Here is a 14,777-nt window from a genome sequence, read left to right as displayed (position 1 = left end):
ATTTTTTTGACCTCGAATTTGATAGATAAATTTGTTGCAACCAGTGGATGATCCTTATGCAACACGTGAAAGGACACGAGTGGAGTTATGTGCACGAGCTATGTGCCAAGAAGAATACATCTCAATTGAAATGCAAGTCCTGTACAGGGCCACGAGTTCAGTGGTAATGCGAGTAGAATTAAACAACATTTGTTTAAAGTCCTCGCAATGTGAAAAAGTATACGACCCGATGTTTGGAGAACACTTCAGGGTCACACTCCACAACACAATTCCAACACTTGAGACACCTTGAGTCCTTGACCTGTTTAGCCCATCATGGATCCTTTTGGCCAAAAAATCCACCACGAACATACACTTCCTGATCCCCTTAGCTGCACTCGACCTTCACTTGTTGTAGCACCCTCGTATGCACCCACACACACACATACCTCTCCTTGTGCCCACTTCTAGTTTTGGCACTCTTTGTTGGCTACACCGTCATTGCTAAACCTCTTTGTCTAATGTTCATGTTCAAGCACAAATTTTCTTATTGAACTTGAAACTACAATGCTAAGCAAATAACCAGGCAAGCTAATGACTACAATTGTATGTACAAAGTATGCAAAAGACCTTATTCTCACTACATGCTACCTCCCTTTAGGTGGGTCCCTCCCCCCCACCCCCCTTGATCACAATCTAATGCACATCAGGCACTTGATCTCTATCAAAGATAGCTTGAGCCGCACTCCATTCATCCCGTTCCTAAGAAACTTACCATTCACCCACACCAACTGATCTATCCCATTAGGGAGTTATTGCTTTCTTGAATGGTGACATATTTGAGGAAGTTTATGTAATGTAGCCGGCCTCGTGGTTTTGTCAAGAAAGGAAAAGAGGACAAAGTGTGCAAATGTAAGAAAGCTTTGTATGGTTGAAGCAATCTCCTCGTGCTTGGTATGAGAAGGCTGACACTCATTTGGTCAAATGAGGCTTTCATAACAGTCCACCAAAAAGCACATTGTATGTGAAGCGTGAGGGTGATGTACTTCTCATTGTTGTTCTCTTTGTGGATTGACCATGTCCTCACGGCATGCCAGCTCTTATTCACCACATCACTCCTAGGGGGGATTTTTGTTACCATGTACATATGGTAGTGATGTATGTGAACACACTTAGGACCGCCGGGAAATTTTTCCTTCACTAGGAGGTTTTCCCCCCCATGCAACCCTAATTCCAACACGCAAATTATTGAAATCTTCACTATTTTCAATCAAATTGGTGCACACACCACAATGGTAATGCACATAAATCATTTTCAATTGAGTACTGATTGAATCGTCCAATTCAATCAGTCATAGATGCACACACACTTGAATTTTACGGTAGTTTTTTCCCTTTTTGGTGCACTAAACACACATTAATCTTTTTGCACAAATGAATTCTTGTTGCAAGTTAAGCATTATTTTGTTACACAGAAGGTTCATTAGTCAAATTGACCATCAATTTCATTCCAAGTGAATCAAATTAGGTGCAAATTGTAGGTCAATTGATTTACACACCTAATTTTAGCACGTGATTATCACACATTGAACAACATTAATCAATCAAGAATTGAAATGAGCAAGTGAATGCACTTACATCGTAATGACACTCCAAGCTAATCCTTTGCTCCATGCAAAGACACATCATTGCATACACAAGTGTGTGCACCTCCAAATTGGCTTCTAAATTGACCAATGTAGGTCAAAAATTAAACACTCAAATCATCAAATTAGACACCAATTAGCAAAATTAACTGGATTAGAGTGACGATTCCACCTCTTATAAGGGGATTAAATATACATTGCACATCAAAGGTTAGTGGTTAGGTTAGCAAAATTAGTCAAATGCTAGTACAAACTATTGATTGTTAGCATGAAATTAGCATGGAATTAGTCAAAATTAGCACGAAAATGAAGCAAAATTAGTGAGGGTTAGTATGAAATGATTGAAAATGGGAGTGAAATTGGGGGTTTTGGGCTATTCATAACTCAAAATTAGCTTCAATTACTTGCACACACAATCAAATTAAACTAAAATTGAGTTAGACACACTCAAAACCGATGAAATTAGTAGTGAAATCACTCTTATATCAAAGAATAGTCTACTCCTCTAGCTTAGGCAACTGCTCCTTGGCAATGGCACCAAATGTAGGAGGTAGTCGTACCATAGGCCAAATCCAATAAGATCATTGATCCGGAGAGAGAATAACCCGGCTAGGGCATGTAAACATCACACAATGAAGTGTGAGAGCATCATCGGACACAATGAGTAAGAGGATACAAGAGAATGCTTAAAATAGAGATTAGCCATGGCTAGGCTAACTCTAATCACTAATCAAGAAAATCCTACACACATCAAGTCCACCAAAGTCCAACTTGCCAATCTTCTTGAGTCACACGAGCACAATCATCAACACAAGCATCCATGACCAAAGCACATTGAATTTGGCCTCTCCAATCATCACATGCCAATCAAGGTACTATAATCATATCACACAAAAGTGGCATTGAGCTTAAGGCTCTTAAACCTTCACACACTTAAAATATTCTTGCCTTGCCAAGGTGCTCAAGAAGCTCCGCGATCACGGGAAGGGGATAGCGATTCTTGATGGTGATCTTGTTTAGGCCCCTATAATCCACGCACATTCGGAGAGTTCCATACTTCTTTATTACAAAGAGTATTGTAGCTCCTATTGGGGACTTTGAATGCCATATGATTCCCTTAGCAAGATTCTCATTAATATTTTTTTGTAATTCCACCAATTCATCTGAGATAGCTTGTATATTGGGCCAAAAGGGGGTTGGGTTCCCTCCTGAAGCTCTATAGCACAATCATAGGGTCGATGCTCCGATAGGAGGTCTGCATTCTTCTTCTCAAAAACATCATTGTAATCTTGATATTGATGTGGAAATTCCTCCATGATTTTGTTGTTGATGTGTTGGTTGGTGTTGCAAATATCAAGAAAGTTGGATACTTTCTGGCTGCACACATGAAGACCTTAGCTCCAAGATATATAGTCCTGTTGAAAGGACGCCCTTTCAACAACGTTTTCATAAAGATTCCATTTAAGATTCCTCAAAGATTCTGTAAAGATTCCACATGAAGATGGTGATGAAGTAATGAAGATGAAGATGGATGTTGCAACAAGAAGATACGAGTTCATGGACGTCATCGAATATCCCGTTATTATTATTTTGAGCCATTACGGCCACTTTTGCAATGTTTACGGGAACCTCATATTTTAAATTGGCACTTGTATTTTGGCCGCAGATGCTTGTATAATGAGTAAAGCCAACTCAGTTTCTTGTAATTAAGCTTTGTAGAAGCCTAGGGACAATTCAAGTCATTTGGCCGGACATTAGGTTTGAAGGCTTTGTATATAAGCTAAAACCTAAGGCTTTGTAAAGGACACATTTACGTTATCTCAATTAATATACAGTCGTGGGTTCTGCAGCACACAGTAGTGAGCTTCACGCACACACACCGTCGTGCACACTAATCACATTGCAGATATGAGAGTAGGAGCGTGTTAGCATCGAGGAGCTCTCCGCGTCGATGCAAGCAATGCAAGCCGAGGACCACATCGCGACCCCGCCTGCTACGAGCTATATTTGGTCGTAAGTACCTCAATCGACATCCGTTCTGAATGATCGAGTAGTCGCTAGAATCAGGGCGAGAAGCTCTTCGTGTTGATGTCTTTGTAGATCAGTTTAGGACACTTTGGAAATTACTATTTTTAGTCTATCGCGACAGCGATTAGAGGTCTTACAGTTATGGTTTTCAGGGTTTAGGTGTTTGGCCACATAGGACATGTCCTTGTGAGTCTTACCCTCCGATTTCGAGTCATTCCGATATGATTTGAGACTGTTTCAAGCTTGTAGTGTTTCGTAGGATACGTTGTCTGTTTCTTTGCTTTATAGTAGTGTTGTGGTAGGATTAGTGACTGTAGAGTGTTGTTCGTGTCTAGCTCAGGGTTGACAACCCAGAGATTGCCTCCATGCCCTAGTCGGGTCAGCTACGTCCTCGGATTGACAGTTTGTTGGTCTGTGTTCTTGCTGTGCTCCATCGTCCGTCACGGCGTACCCGCTAACAAGTCCTATTATGCCTTCCCTTCTTCTTTTAGACTTTTCGTGGTTCAATTCTCCGAGCCCTCCAGCCGATGTTAGGATTATGTAATTCAAGCCACGGTAGCCCAATAACAATCGGACTGCTTGGACATTGTATAATATTGAACGCTATTCTTGACACATGCTCCTTCAATGTTACTTCTATTGGGCAAGTTTCATACCTGACATCCCCTGAAGCGAGGGGACGACCATCAATGACTTCTATAGTTGGTGGATTAGACCTCTCCACAAGTGGTATGCCTTGTTCTTTTGCAAATTATTTGTCCATGAAGCACGCCATTGCGCTTGAATCTAGTAATGCTTCACAATCCATGTGCCTACCCGGCATATGGATCTTGAATGGTAGCATAAAACTTGAAGTGGAATCAGCGGGAAGAAGGAGACCTTATTTTGCTTGTCTTTTGTCCAACCGATCACACTCTATTGAGGTTGGACGTCCATGTTTTCCAAACACGTTGAGGCCATTGCACCATGAACCTTCATCCTTCTCTTACTTGGACACTATTGAACAATGTGCCCCTGCTCTCCGCAATACATATATAAGCCATTAATGCGTCACCTTTGCTTCTCCTGGGCTGAGAGAGGTTGAAACCATGTTGAATCAATTTACATGGGCTTCATGCTTGATTCATGGCCCATTGAGGTGTGTAGACATTATGCGTCACTTCTGTTTGGGATCGCAATGGTGCCCCAAGATGCCTCTCTTGTTGTCTCTCAAATAGTCAATTATCACATTCTATTTCTTGATAGATGAACTCGCTTAGTGTGCAAGATATCATCAAAGGTTGAAAAGATTGTTAAGTTTGTAAATGATTTTGCATCCACTATCACAAGTGTTCAATCATTCACGTTCTAAGGGACACATCAAACAGAATGATGATAGTGTTGTATGGTACACATAATTCATATGCACACTATGTAGACCAAAAAGAAAAACTGTACAAAAAGGATCAGCCAGTGTTTGAACGGCCCACATAGCTCATAGAAGTGCGTCCAGTGATAGATCAGGAAGGACGGTTCATTTCAGAGGAAAGAATCTATTATAGCCCATCCTCTCTAGAGCTGAAGGATATTACCCAAGTGAACCCAGAAATCTGTTCAGAGCCAAATGCTCCTCCATCAGAAATCAAGCTTCAATGTTGTGACCAAACAAGCATATACTTTGACCAAAATAGTCATAGATATAGACGAAAGTCTAGCATCTATGATGCCTTGGGTCCTGAAACCACAGAAGATCATATCATAGGAGACCCATGGGATAGACAATATTAGGGCAAAGATAATGCTATCTACATCCTTACTTGGGAAATAATTGTCATGTTTCACGGAGATACATAGGAAACTATGCAGAAGGTTTACAAATCCCAAACATCAACAGTGCTACCCAAAGTGTACCTTCACAATCCCAAAAGGTGAGCCTCAACCAGAGCCAAACAGTTTTGAGCTTTCACAATGAAGCAGTCTATAGTGATCACCCTAGGAAGGGGGGAGCTGCAAATTCATCATGCTCAGCTCTAGTACCAAAAAATGCTACACTAGTTAGAAGCCCAAGAACTTCTAGCCAGCAGACCCCTTCAAAGCAGAAACCATTGAAAGATCATATGGTTGTTGGAAGTTTTCCATTGACCCAAAAACCATCAAAATCTGCAGAAAAATTCTTCTATGAAGATAATCGGGGACAAAAGTTTTAGTTGATCTCCACAAGTCAAAGTCAAAAGCAGAGAAATCCCATAGTGTTCAAACAGTTGTATGAGACCAAGCTCTCATATGCATATCGAGATGCAAATGGCAATGATTCCCAGCAGATTCATGACCTTGTACAAGCCCCTATGGATGCTAAACCTGAAGTCAAGGACAATCTGAAGATGATGCAAAGCCTCAAGCTACCAAAACAGGTGATAAAAAATACAAAATCAATGAAAACTAAAGTCCAAAAGGCCACACAAAGGTCACCACCAAAATCTCCTCCGAAGAGACAGATTCTACCAGAAAGCACAGTGGATCTTCTAAGATCAAAAGTTACTCAAATGAAGGCACACAATGCTCAACAGTTGCAAGAAAAACGTGCAGTATTACAACAAAACAAGCCAACATCAATGGAAGCGGGTGGTCAAAGCAAAGAAAATGCAGATAAAGTTCAACCAAGTTCAATCAAGTGAAACATTTTTGGTGAAAACAAAGAAAAACTCTCAACCAAAGTAAAGCTAGATTTCTAGTTAGACAAAGACCTCATGTCTTTTTGCACTTGGAAAAAATGTGGCCAACCACAGTTGGAAGATGCTTGTGAATTTGTGAGCATATCAGGAAACAAACGAGCAGAATGCTAGGGAATCATCTCCACCACCATTGAAGTAAGTTCACAGATCATCACAACTCAATTCCACATGAAAGTCAATGATCCGGTTTGGATTAAAGACATGCAATCAACACAGAAAGACAAACACATGGGATGGATAGCATCACAATGGAGCTTAAAGGAACATGAGTACTATGGAGGTAACAGATAGATTTGGGTGCCAAAACCGCAGGTTAGGGCATATGAACTAACTTCAATTACCTCCCAAGAAAGAAGGCCTACAAGGTATCAACCTTGACAATATCCTAGGATACCTAAGAAACAGGTATACAACAGAACAACATCAAAAGATGATGAAGTCTACCACAACTCACAAGAATATACAGTTCAAAGATGGATCTCAAAAGATGTTCCTCTTGGACAAAGATTCTACACAGGTTATACAGAGATTTGGCTACCAGTCAACCACAAGCCAACTACGACTACACCAGACCTGCATGAAGATCTAAAAAACTCAACAAGACCTAGAGCGAAAGCAAAGTCAATGATGGAGATACAAAGGTCATCCAGAGATTTGGATTCCTAAGTCCTCCAATGAACCTAATCAAAAGCCAAATGCCGACAGTCAAGAGAGGCCTACAACAACATTAAAGACTCCTATCAATAGGCCCAATTGGAGAATCAAACAGAGAATGGAGTCTGCACAATCAAAGAAGGACAGCCCAACCAACGTGAATACCGATTCAAAAAAGATAAAAAGGTACGGCAAAAGAAACCTTCAATGCCAACTTGGTCCTTCACTAATCCTCTTTTTGAGGATTCATGCTTACTTTTACGTGAAGAAATGTTTGTAGTAAGCACAAGAATGTAAAAAAGTCAAGTCGCCAGGGTACAAAAAACACTCTTTGGCATAGTCAGAGTCGGGCTACTGAGCCATCAAATGAGCAAAACATTAGTCCCATAGCTTCAAGTTATATTAAACTCTGTGCTAAGAGTCATAGTTATTAGGATTATTCTCAAGCTAGAAGAGTTGAGCATATCTAAAGTCATGTTGCTCATGCTGGATGAGATGAGAATAAGAGTTGCAGTTTATTAACTTACAAGTGGTGGAGTGTCGTAGAGTCCAACACTCATGCACAGTGCACAGTAAGATGAAAGCATATACCCTCGTCAACGAAAACCATTCTTAAAGGTGTGCCAGCTTGCAAAGCTATGTCATCTGTCATAGCTTTTCTGAAGACCCCTCAAAATCCTTCTGGCACAGCATATTGTTTTCCATGCATTTTTGTGTATGCATAAATAGGATGTCCCACCATTGGAAATATGCATTAGACACTCTTTTTTGCTTCCACCTATGCACCTTGAGTGGACTACAACAGGCAAACCAATGTTCCATTAGGCACCCTATCATATTTAGTGCCTTTTTAATTCCATATCTATCAACAAATAATTCCTTGAGTACTTTATTAGTATTTCCCATGCTAATAAGTACTCCAATAATGCGTGTATCCCAAAGGTACTTTTTTCCCACTGGGTTTTTTCCCTTTGGTCATCCAGGTATTAGATCCTAATTTAGAACCTCATCATTCTACTTCCCTTGTACATACTTCTCATAAATAAACAACAACCTCATCATGATGCTATTACAACGGACAAATGCAACATCATCTCTCAAAATTGACTATTCAGACCAATGAAGATGCTGCAGCAAATTGAACCTCATCAACAAATTCAAAGACAAATGCTGACGATCAGCCCATCAACAACCAATCAAAACATTCGACAGTCTCCACATAAACTTTTCAACAGTGCCCGAGGACGGGCACTAAAATTGAAAGGGGGGAATGTTAATTGAGCCAACTTTAGTTAACAGAAGATGCTAAAGACCAAAGACGTACGGATGCACATCGAAGATCAAAGTGACGAAGCAGTAAAGATTGGAGTTACACATTTATTACACTTTTTCCAAAATGGTCACGTATTGTAAATTCCCGATTTATTTCAAGCCATTGTAATATTTTAATGTGTTATGGGCTCAATAAGACTTCCAAGGTGTAAAGCATAGGTCAGTTAGTGTACCTAGGTTGCAGTACAATAAGTGCGGAGCCTTAAAGGTCTTGGGTGCCGGACATTACACATTTTAGACCTTGGCTAAGGTATAAAAGCCAAGTTTGTAAAGTTTTGATTAAGTTTCAAGATAAGAAATACACAGCGTGAGCTAACGACGCTCACTTCTCTCCTTCTGGCGCTTCCTACTCCCTCTCCGATCGTCACATTGTGATTGTGTTTGTTGCATTGCAACCGCAAGTAAGAGCTGTATGCATTGATGTAATCCATTCACAGTATTTTGTAGCTTTTGGCATCACCAACCCACGGCCTAATTTCATCATAACTAGGAATTTACACTTTTAAATCGAAAACTACGTATAGGCAGGGTATTGGGGCATCATTGCTAAGCATTTAGATGCATTCTGGGTTGAAAACGACTAGGTCAAAAATCCACTGTTGTTAATAATCACGATTTTGGAACTAACCTAAAGTGGGTATAAGAACATAAGCATGTGTGCTTAGGTCTTATAAACTTTTCCTAGAAGTTTCGTTACGTTTGGATGTCATTTGATGCTGTATCAAATGTGATTTGCTTGCCAATGAGCGATTGGATTTTGGTGATTTCAGTCACTTGAGGGTAGCCTGAGTTAGATGAAAGTTGTCAGTTGTTTTCCGAGAGATTGGCAACCTCTTGTAGCCTCTATGCACTAGTCGAGTCAGCTTCGTCCCATGGTTTGACAAATTAATTGTGGTTCTCACTACAAATACTGCAATAAGATAGGATGGTGAGGTTAGACATGCGTCCCACAACCGCCTCGCCATTGTCGTGCCATCGTCACAATTCTTGATCACTCTCTCTCTCTCTCTCTCTCTCTCTCTCTCTCTCTCTCTCTCACACACACACACACACACACACACACACACACACACACACACACACACACACACACACACACACACACACACACATACACACACAAGGAGATGAAGAAGAAGAAGATGGAGATGGAGCAAGAGAACTCTTCAATTGCACAAATGAAAGAATGAATGATTTTTAGGTTTAGGTGACTTTAATATGAACTCTCCCCATTCACACTTGGGTACCCATACTTAGCCAACTAACCCTTGAATGTTCCTGTCAGAGTGCACCTCTCATCGGTGATCACTCTTACCCTTTTACTATTGGACTGACAAGCCCAACCCATGACTACTAGAAGTGGACGCCAGTGGTTAACCTACCCCCCTTCTTGATGTAGATTCTATCCTCGGAGTATATCTGTGCAGCATCAGGATCCTGTTAAGTATGGAGCCTAATTTACCCTTGTAATTTTCTGTGGTAAAAGCGCACATTTGTAAGGCCCCCATTATGAGGAGAAGCCATCGTGTGTGAAGGAAAATCACTCGTTGGAAACCAAAATTTTTACGGCCAATTAGGCTTGTCTTAAGCCTTGTGGCTGCTCATGCTCTAAATCTCGAGCAAATGGATGTAAATACGGCATTCCCTCACAGTGACTTAGAGGAGGAAATCTACATGCTTCAACCAAAGGGGTATGAAGTAAAAGGTAAGGAGAAAATGGTTTGCAGATTAATGAAGAGCTTGTATGGTTTAAAGCAAGCATCAAGACAATGGTACTTGAAGTTTGATCGATGGATGTTGGATCATGGATTCACAAGATGCAACTCGGATCACTGCGTCTACACGAATAATTTGGGAGATGGGAAATTCATCATCCTAATGTTATATGTTGATGACATTTTGATTGCAAGTGCTAACATGCAGGACATCAAAGACCTAAAAGAGGAGCTTTCTAAATCTTTTTCAATGAAAGATTTAGGTGCTGCAAAGAGGATACTTGGTATGAAAATATCAAGGGACAGGACGAAGAAGACAATAAAGCTATCTCAAGAAGATTACATCAAGAAGGTACTAGAAAGGTTTGCAATGCAAAATGCAAAACCAGTTTCTACACCTTTGGCTGGTCATTTTAAACTAACGAAGGATATGTGTCCAAAGACACAAGAGGAGATAGCCTATATGTCTAAAGTTCCATATGCTGCAGCGGTAGGTTCTCTAATGTATGCTATGGTCTGGACAAGCCCAGACATTGCACATGCAGTGGGAGTTGTGAGTAGGTTCATGGACAACCCAGGTAAAGAGCATTGGCAAGCTGTGCAGTGGATACTTAGGTATCTAAAAGGGACAAAAATAAATGATTTGTATTTTGGAGGAACTGATATTTTTCTAGAAGGGTATGCTGATGCAGATATGGCAGGTGACAAAGATACTCGAAGGAGCACTACTGGATATGTGTTCATGGTTGGAGGCAATACAGTAAGCTGGGCTTCAAAGCTATAGAAAGTGGTTTCACTTTCTACCACGGAAGCAGAGTATGTAGCAATGATAGAGGCAAGCAAAGAAATTCTATGGCTTCACAGATTCTTAGAAGAGCTTGGATACAAACAAGACAATTGTGTCTTGTACAGTGATAGCCAAAGCGCTATCCATCTTGCAAATAACTCATCCTTTCATTCAAGGACAAAGCACATTGAGGTGAGATATCACTTCATACGCACTCGTTTGGAAGAGGGGCAGCTAAAGCTAGGAAAGGTGCATACAAGTGAAAATCCTGCAGACATGTTTACAAAGGTGGTCAACAAGGAGAAGTTGAGCTTTTGCTCATCTTCAATCGGCATTCAAGGATAAGAAACCAGAATGGAAAGCAGTCATCACAGGTTTAGTTTGGAGATCAGTCTCCAAGTGGGAGATTGTTAAGTATGGAGCCTGATTTACCCTTGTAATTTTATGTAGTAAAAGCGCACATTTGTAAGGCTCCCATTATGAGGAGAAGCCATCGTGCGTGAAGGAAAATCACTCATTGGAAACCAAAATTGTCACGGCCAAAGATCAAGGGCAACTTTAGGGGCCTCGGGGGCGGAAGCCCCCGAGACTTTTTTTTTCCCTCGCCGGAATATTTTGGCTGGACGGCGGCCGGAAAGTGGTAGGAAAACAACCGTCGGTTGGCTCGTGGCCGGTAGTCAATGGCCCTTGGTCGGTGGCCGAATTCAAAAGCGGACTTGTCTTCTCAAGGGCGGCCACACATGGGCGGATTGAAGGGTCCGATTTGGACTTATCTACACAAGGGCAGCTACACATGGCTGCCTCTCATGAGAGAGGGCAGCCCTTTTGGCCTATAAAAGGAGGCCATTTCTACACACATTTCAGAGTGTGAAGTTGATGCAACAAGGTGAGGGTGAGGTGGTGAGAGTGAAGCAAGGCGGGAGATCCATTACGGGTATAATCCCTTTGTAAACTACTTCTTGTTTTGAAGTACTAAAGCCATTGAGTGGCTGCTTTCACGTGGACGTAGCCCACATTGGGTGAACCACGTATATCGTGTGTACTCTCTCCCTCTCTCTTTCTCTCTCTCTCTCTACTCTATAATCTCGTGTATGTAAATTTGTTTCTCTCCATTAAGTAATCTACTCAATTATCTATTTAGCTACGTCTGATTTCCTAACAGATCCACGATAGAAGTACCTATGTCAGAAGAAAAACAACATTGTGAAAGCTCAAAGGCAACATGTACATGTGTGCAATAAGTGAGATGCATACATGATATTTTAGAAAATGCAAAAACAAATTCATGAATTGTAACATTGCCAACTAGAACAAGCGTAGTACCTGAATAAAATTCAATTGAGTTAGGGTATATTAGGTCGACTCTAAGAGAAGTACACAAGAGCTAGGGCTAAAGTAAGTACTTAATTAAAAAATGTCGACTAAAGAGTAGTTAACCCTAGGAATGCTCGTCGGGGTCTAAGGACTAGTGGTCTTGTCACTTATACCACTTAAGTGTGATCCACATAAAATATAAGGAAGTATGTGCTATTTCCTTTCTCTTTTTTTTTGTTTCCTTTTTTGTTGTTGTCATAGTTGCTACAAGTATCTGGGGGACTCGAGGTCTCAAGGTCTCAAATACCAACTTGAGCATAAACTAGTCGGGAGACTCGAGCCTCAAATACTAGCTTAACACATGGGCTTCCATAACACAAGTCACACATAGGTGGAATAAACTAAAGAAAACCATATCCTCATAGCCTAAAATATTACTAAAGTTACTACAATTAATAGACTATTTAGGAATTAAAGTCAACAATTAATAGCTTAGTTTAGCCTAAGGTCAAGATACCTACTTAAAGCCAACTAATAGACCAAACTCAAGGAGAAGAACAAGGTACTAGAAGTTTGAAAAAATTATAGCATCTAAATTGGCAATGTCACAACTTCATAAATTTTATGCATTGTTAGAATTCAAATGACAAGATGCAAACATGTAAATGTGGAAGCATAGATAAAAGGAAGTAGTACACCTAATATAATGGAGAACATCCGTTGTAACATGTAAACATCCATTGTTTTTGTCTTTCAAAGTCATCCTTATGTAGTCACAAACTGCACAATAGTCACCACCAAACATCCACCTTCCAGAGGCACATTGGTGGGAAAAGATACCAACACTTATTGAACACAATTAAAAAACATAAGGAACCCTAACCTAATTATTTTCACTCACCCTAGAGAGTCAAGGGATTAGGATATTGTAGAGATTGGGGGGGAACCCTAAGGCTAAACCCCTATCCTCGTCGTCGATAGAAACAAAGTCATCATTTGTGAGACTATATGTGCCATCCGTGTAATCATGTAAATCTTCTTCTTCATCAGAAGCACCAATGTTTACTAAGAAGGTCACAAGAAGCCTATAGTTATCTTGGTCAAAAGGATAGGCTTGTGCAATGGGAGAAACGCTCTCTACTAAGTATGGATCAGTCATGGTCAAGAGACATATCAACCATTCTAACTCCTTGAAATTCCTCTCGCATGCTAGTGTACCTACCAAATCCCATTCTCAGGCAAGCACCAGAAAGACCATGTGAAACACTTGTGAAAAGTAACGAGGGTACCTCTCACCCAAGGCTGGAGTGGATGACTCTAGCGTACTAGCCATATCTGTACACACATATAGATGATGATTAGAGTGCAAATATTACAAGGGTCGTGTTCTTGTGCATAATGTGTTTTTATGATTTTGTGTTATGTATAGAACTTGTAAGTTTCCACATTATTGTTTGGTGGCTCTTGCTCTTTTACTTTTTTATCTTGTTTTTGTGAGTATAAGGCTTTATATATACATTCCCTAGGATTGGAGATTGAGAGGTCAGGGAGGAAGGTTGAGAGGGAAGCAAGTGAATGATGGATGTCAGCAAACACTCCCCCCTTCCTTAGGTAAATCATACTTTTTGGAAAGATGTCATCACCTTTTGAAACCAAATGTTCCAAGTTGTTATAGGTGAAGGCTTTATCCAAGAGTTTTTGACCGCCCTATTCATTTCATCTAGTTGCAAGGGTGGTAAGGTACTCTCCCATGATTATATTTGCAACGTTGTTGTAGGTGGTGAACTTACAACGGGAGGTGCAAACTCTTCTTTGTTTATATGGATATGTACAATGGTGGGTGGAGAGTGTGTCAAAGCTTCTATTTCTATATAGGAACTACCTGAAGAGCAAGAAGCTTCATTTGACTTCCCTGTTCTTGAGCTAGGTGGAACAAATCGTTCTTTCTTCTGTACCCAAACTAGCTCTGGAGCGGGTGTGTAGCATTCCGTGATTTTTTCCTTTCCGGGATCTTCAATTTGTTTTGAGCCACAGGATTGGGCTCACATGGTCCAGATGACAAGTAAGAGCACAATTTACGTTTTGTTACCCAGTTTTGATCATTTCCTTCATAGTAGCCTTGGGCTTCCAATAGTTTTTTAGGAATCCAACACAACGTTTCTTTACATTTCTTGGGGCGGGTGGTACGTCTCTTACTAGGCTCATGTCTTTTAGCACTAACTATGGTCGCTAAAGAATTTTTAGGGAGCCACTTTTATGTTTTCTTTGTTATATTGGGATGGGTCTTGTGTGTCTCAAGCTTTATTTCAACTACATCAATTGAAGCTCTAGAGAGTTGGACTATGGGGACATATGGTTCAACCTCTTGGACATGTAATGTTTTGGGTTTTATTTCCTTAAGAGGTAAAATCTCAAGGACTATGGCTTGAGTGGTAGGGCTAAGAGTTGGTTTCTGCATTGTGACACCCCCTGTCCCCCAATCAATAGTGTATTTGGTGGCTATTATCCACGTGCATCCTAGGTTTATATTACCCTCCATAGTTCCAACAGGCATGACCAAAAAGTCTTGAGCTACAACCCCATTGTCATAACTGACAGAAGTGTGCCAGAT

The sequence above is a fragment of the Adiantum capillus-veneris genome, chromosome 21 (assembly GCF_014529385.1).
Source record: "Adiantum capillus-veneris isolate H3 chromosome 21, ASM1452938v2, whole genome shotgun sequence".
Lineage (NCBI taxonomy): Eukaryota > Viridiplantae > Streptophyta > Polypodiopsida > Polypodiales > Pteridaceae > Adiantum > Adiantum capillus-veneris.
The sequence above is the reverse complement of the archived record's forward strand: the minus strand, read 5'-3'. Positions refer to the sequence as shown.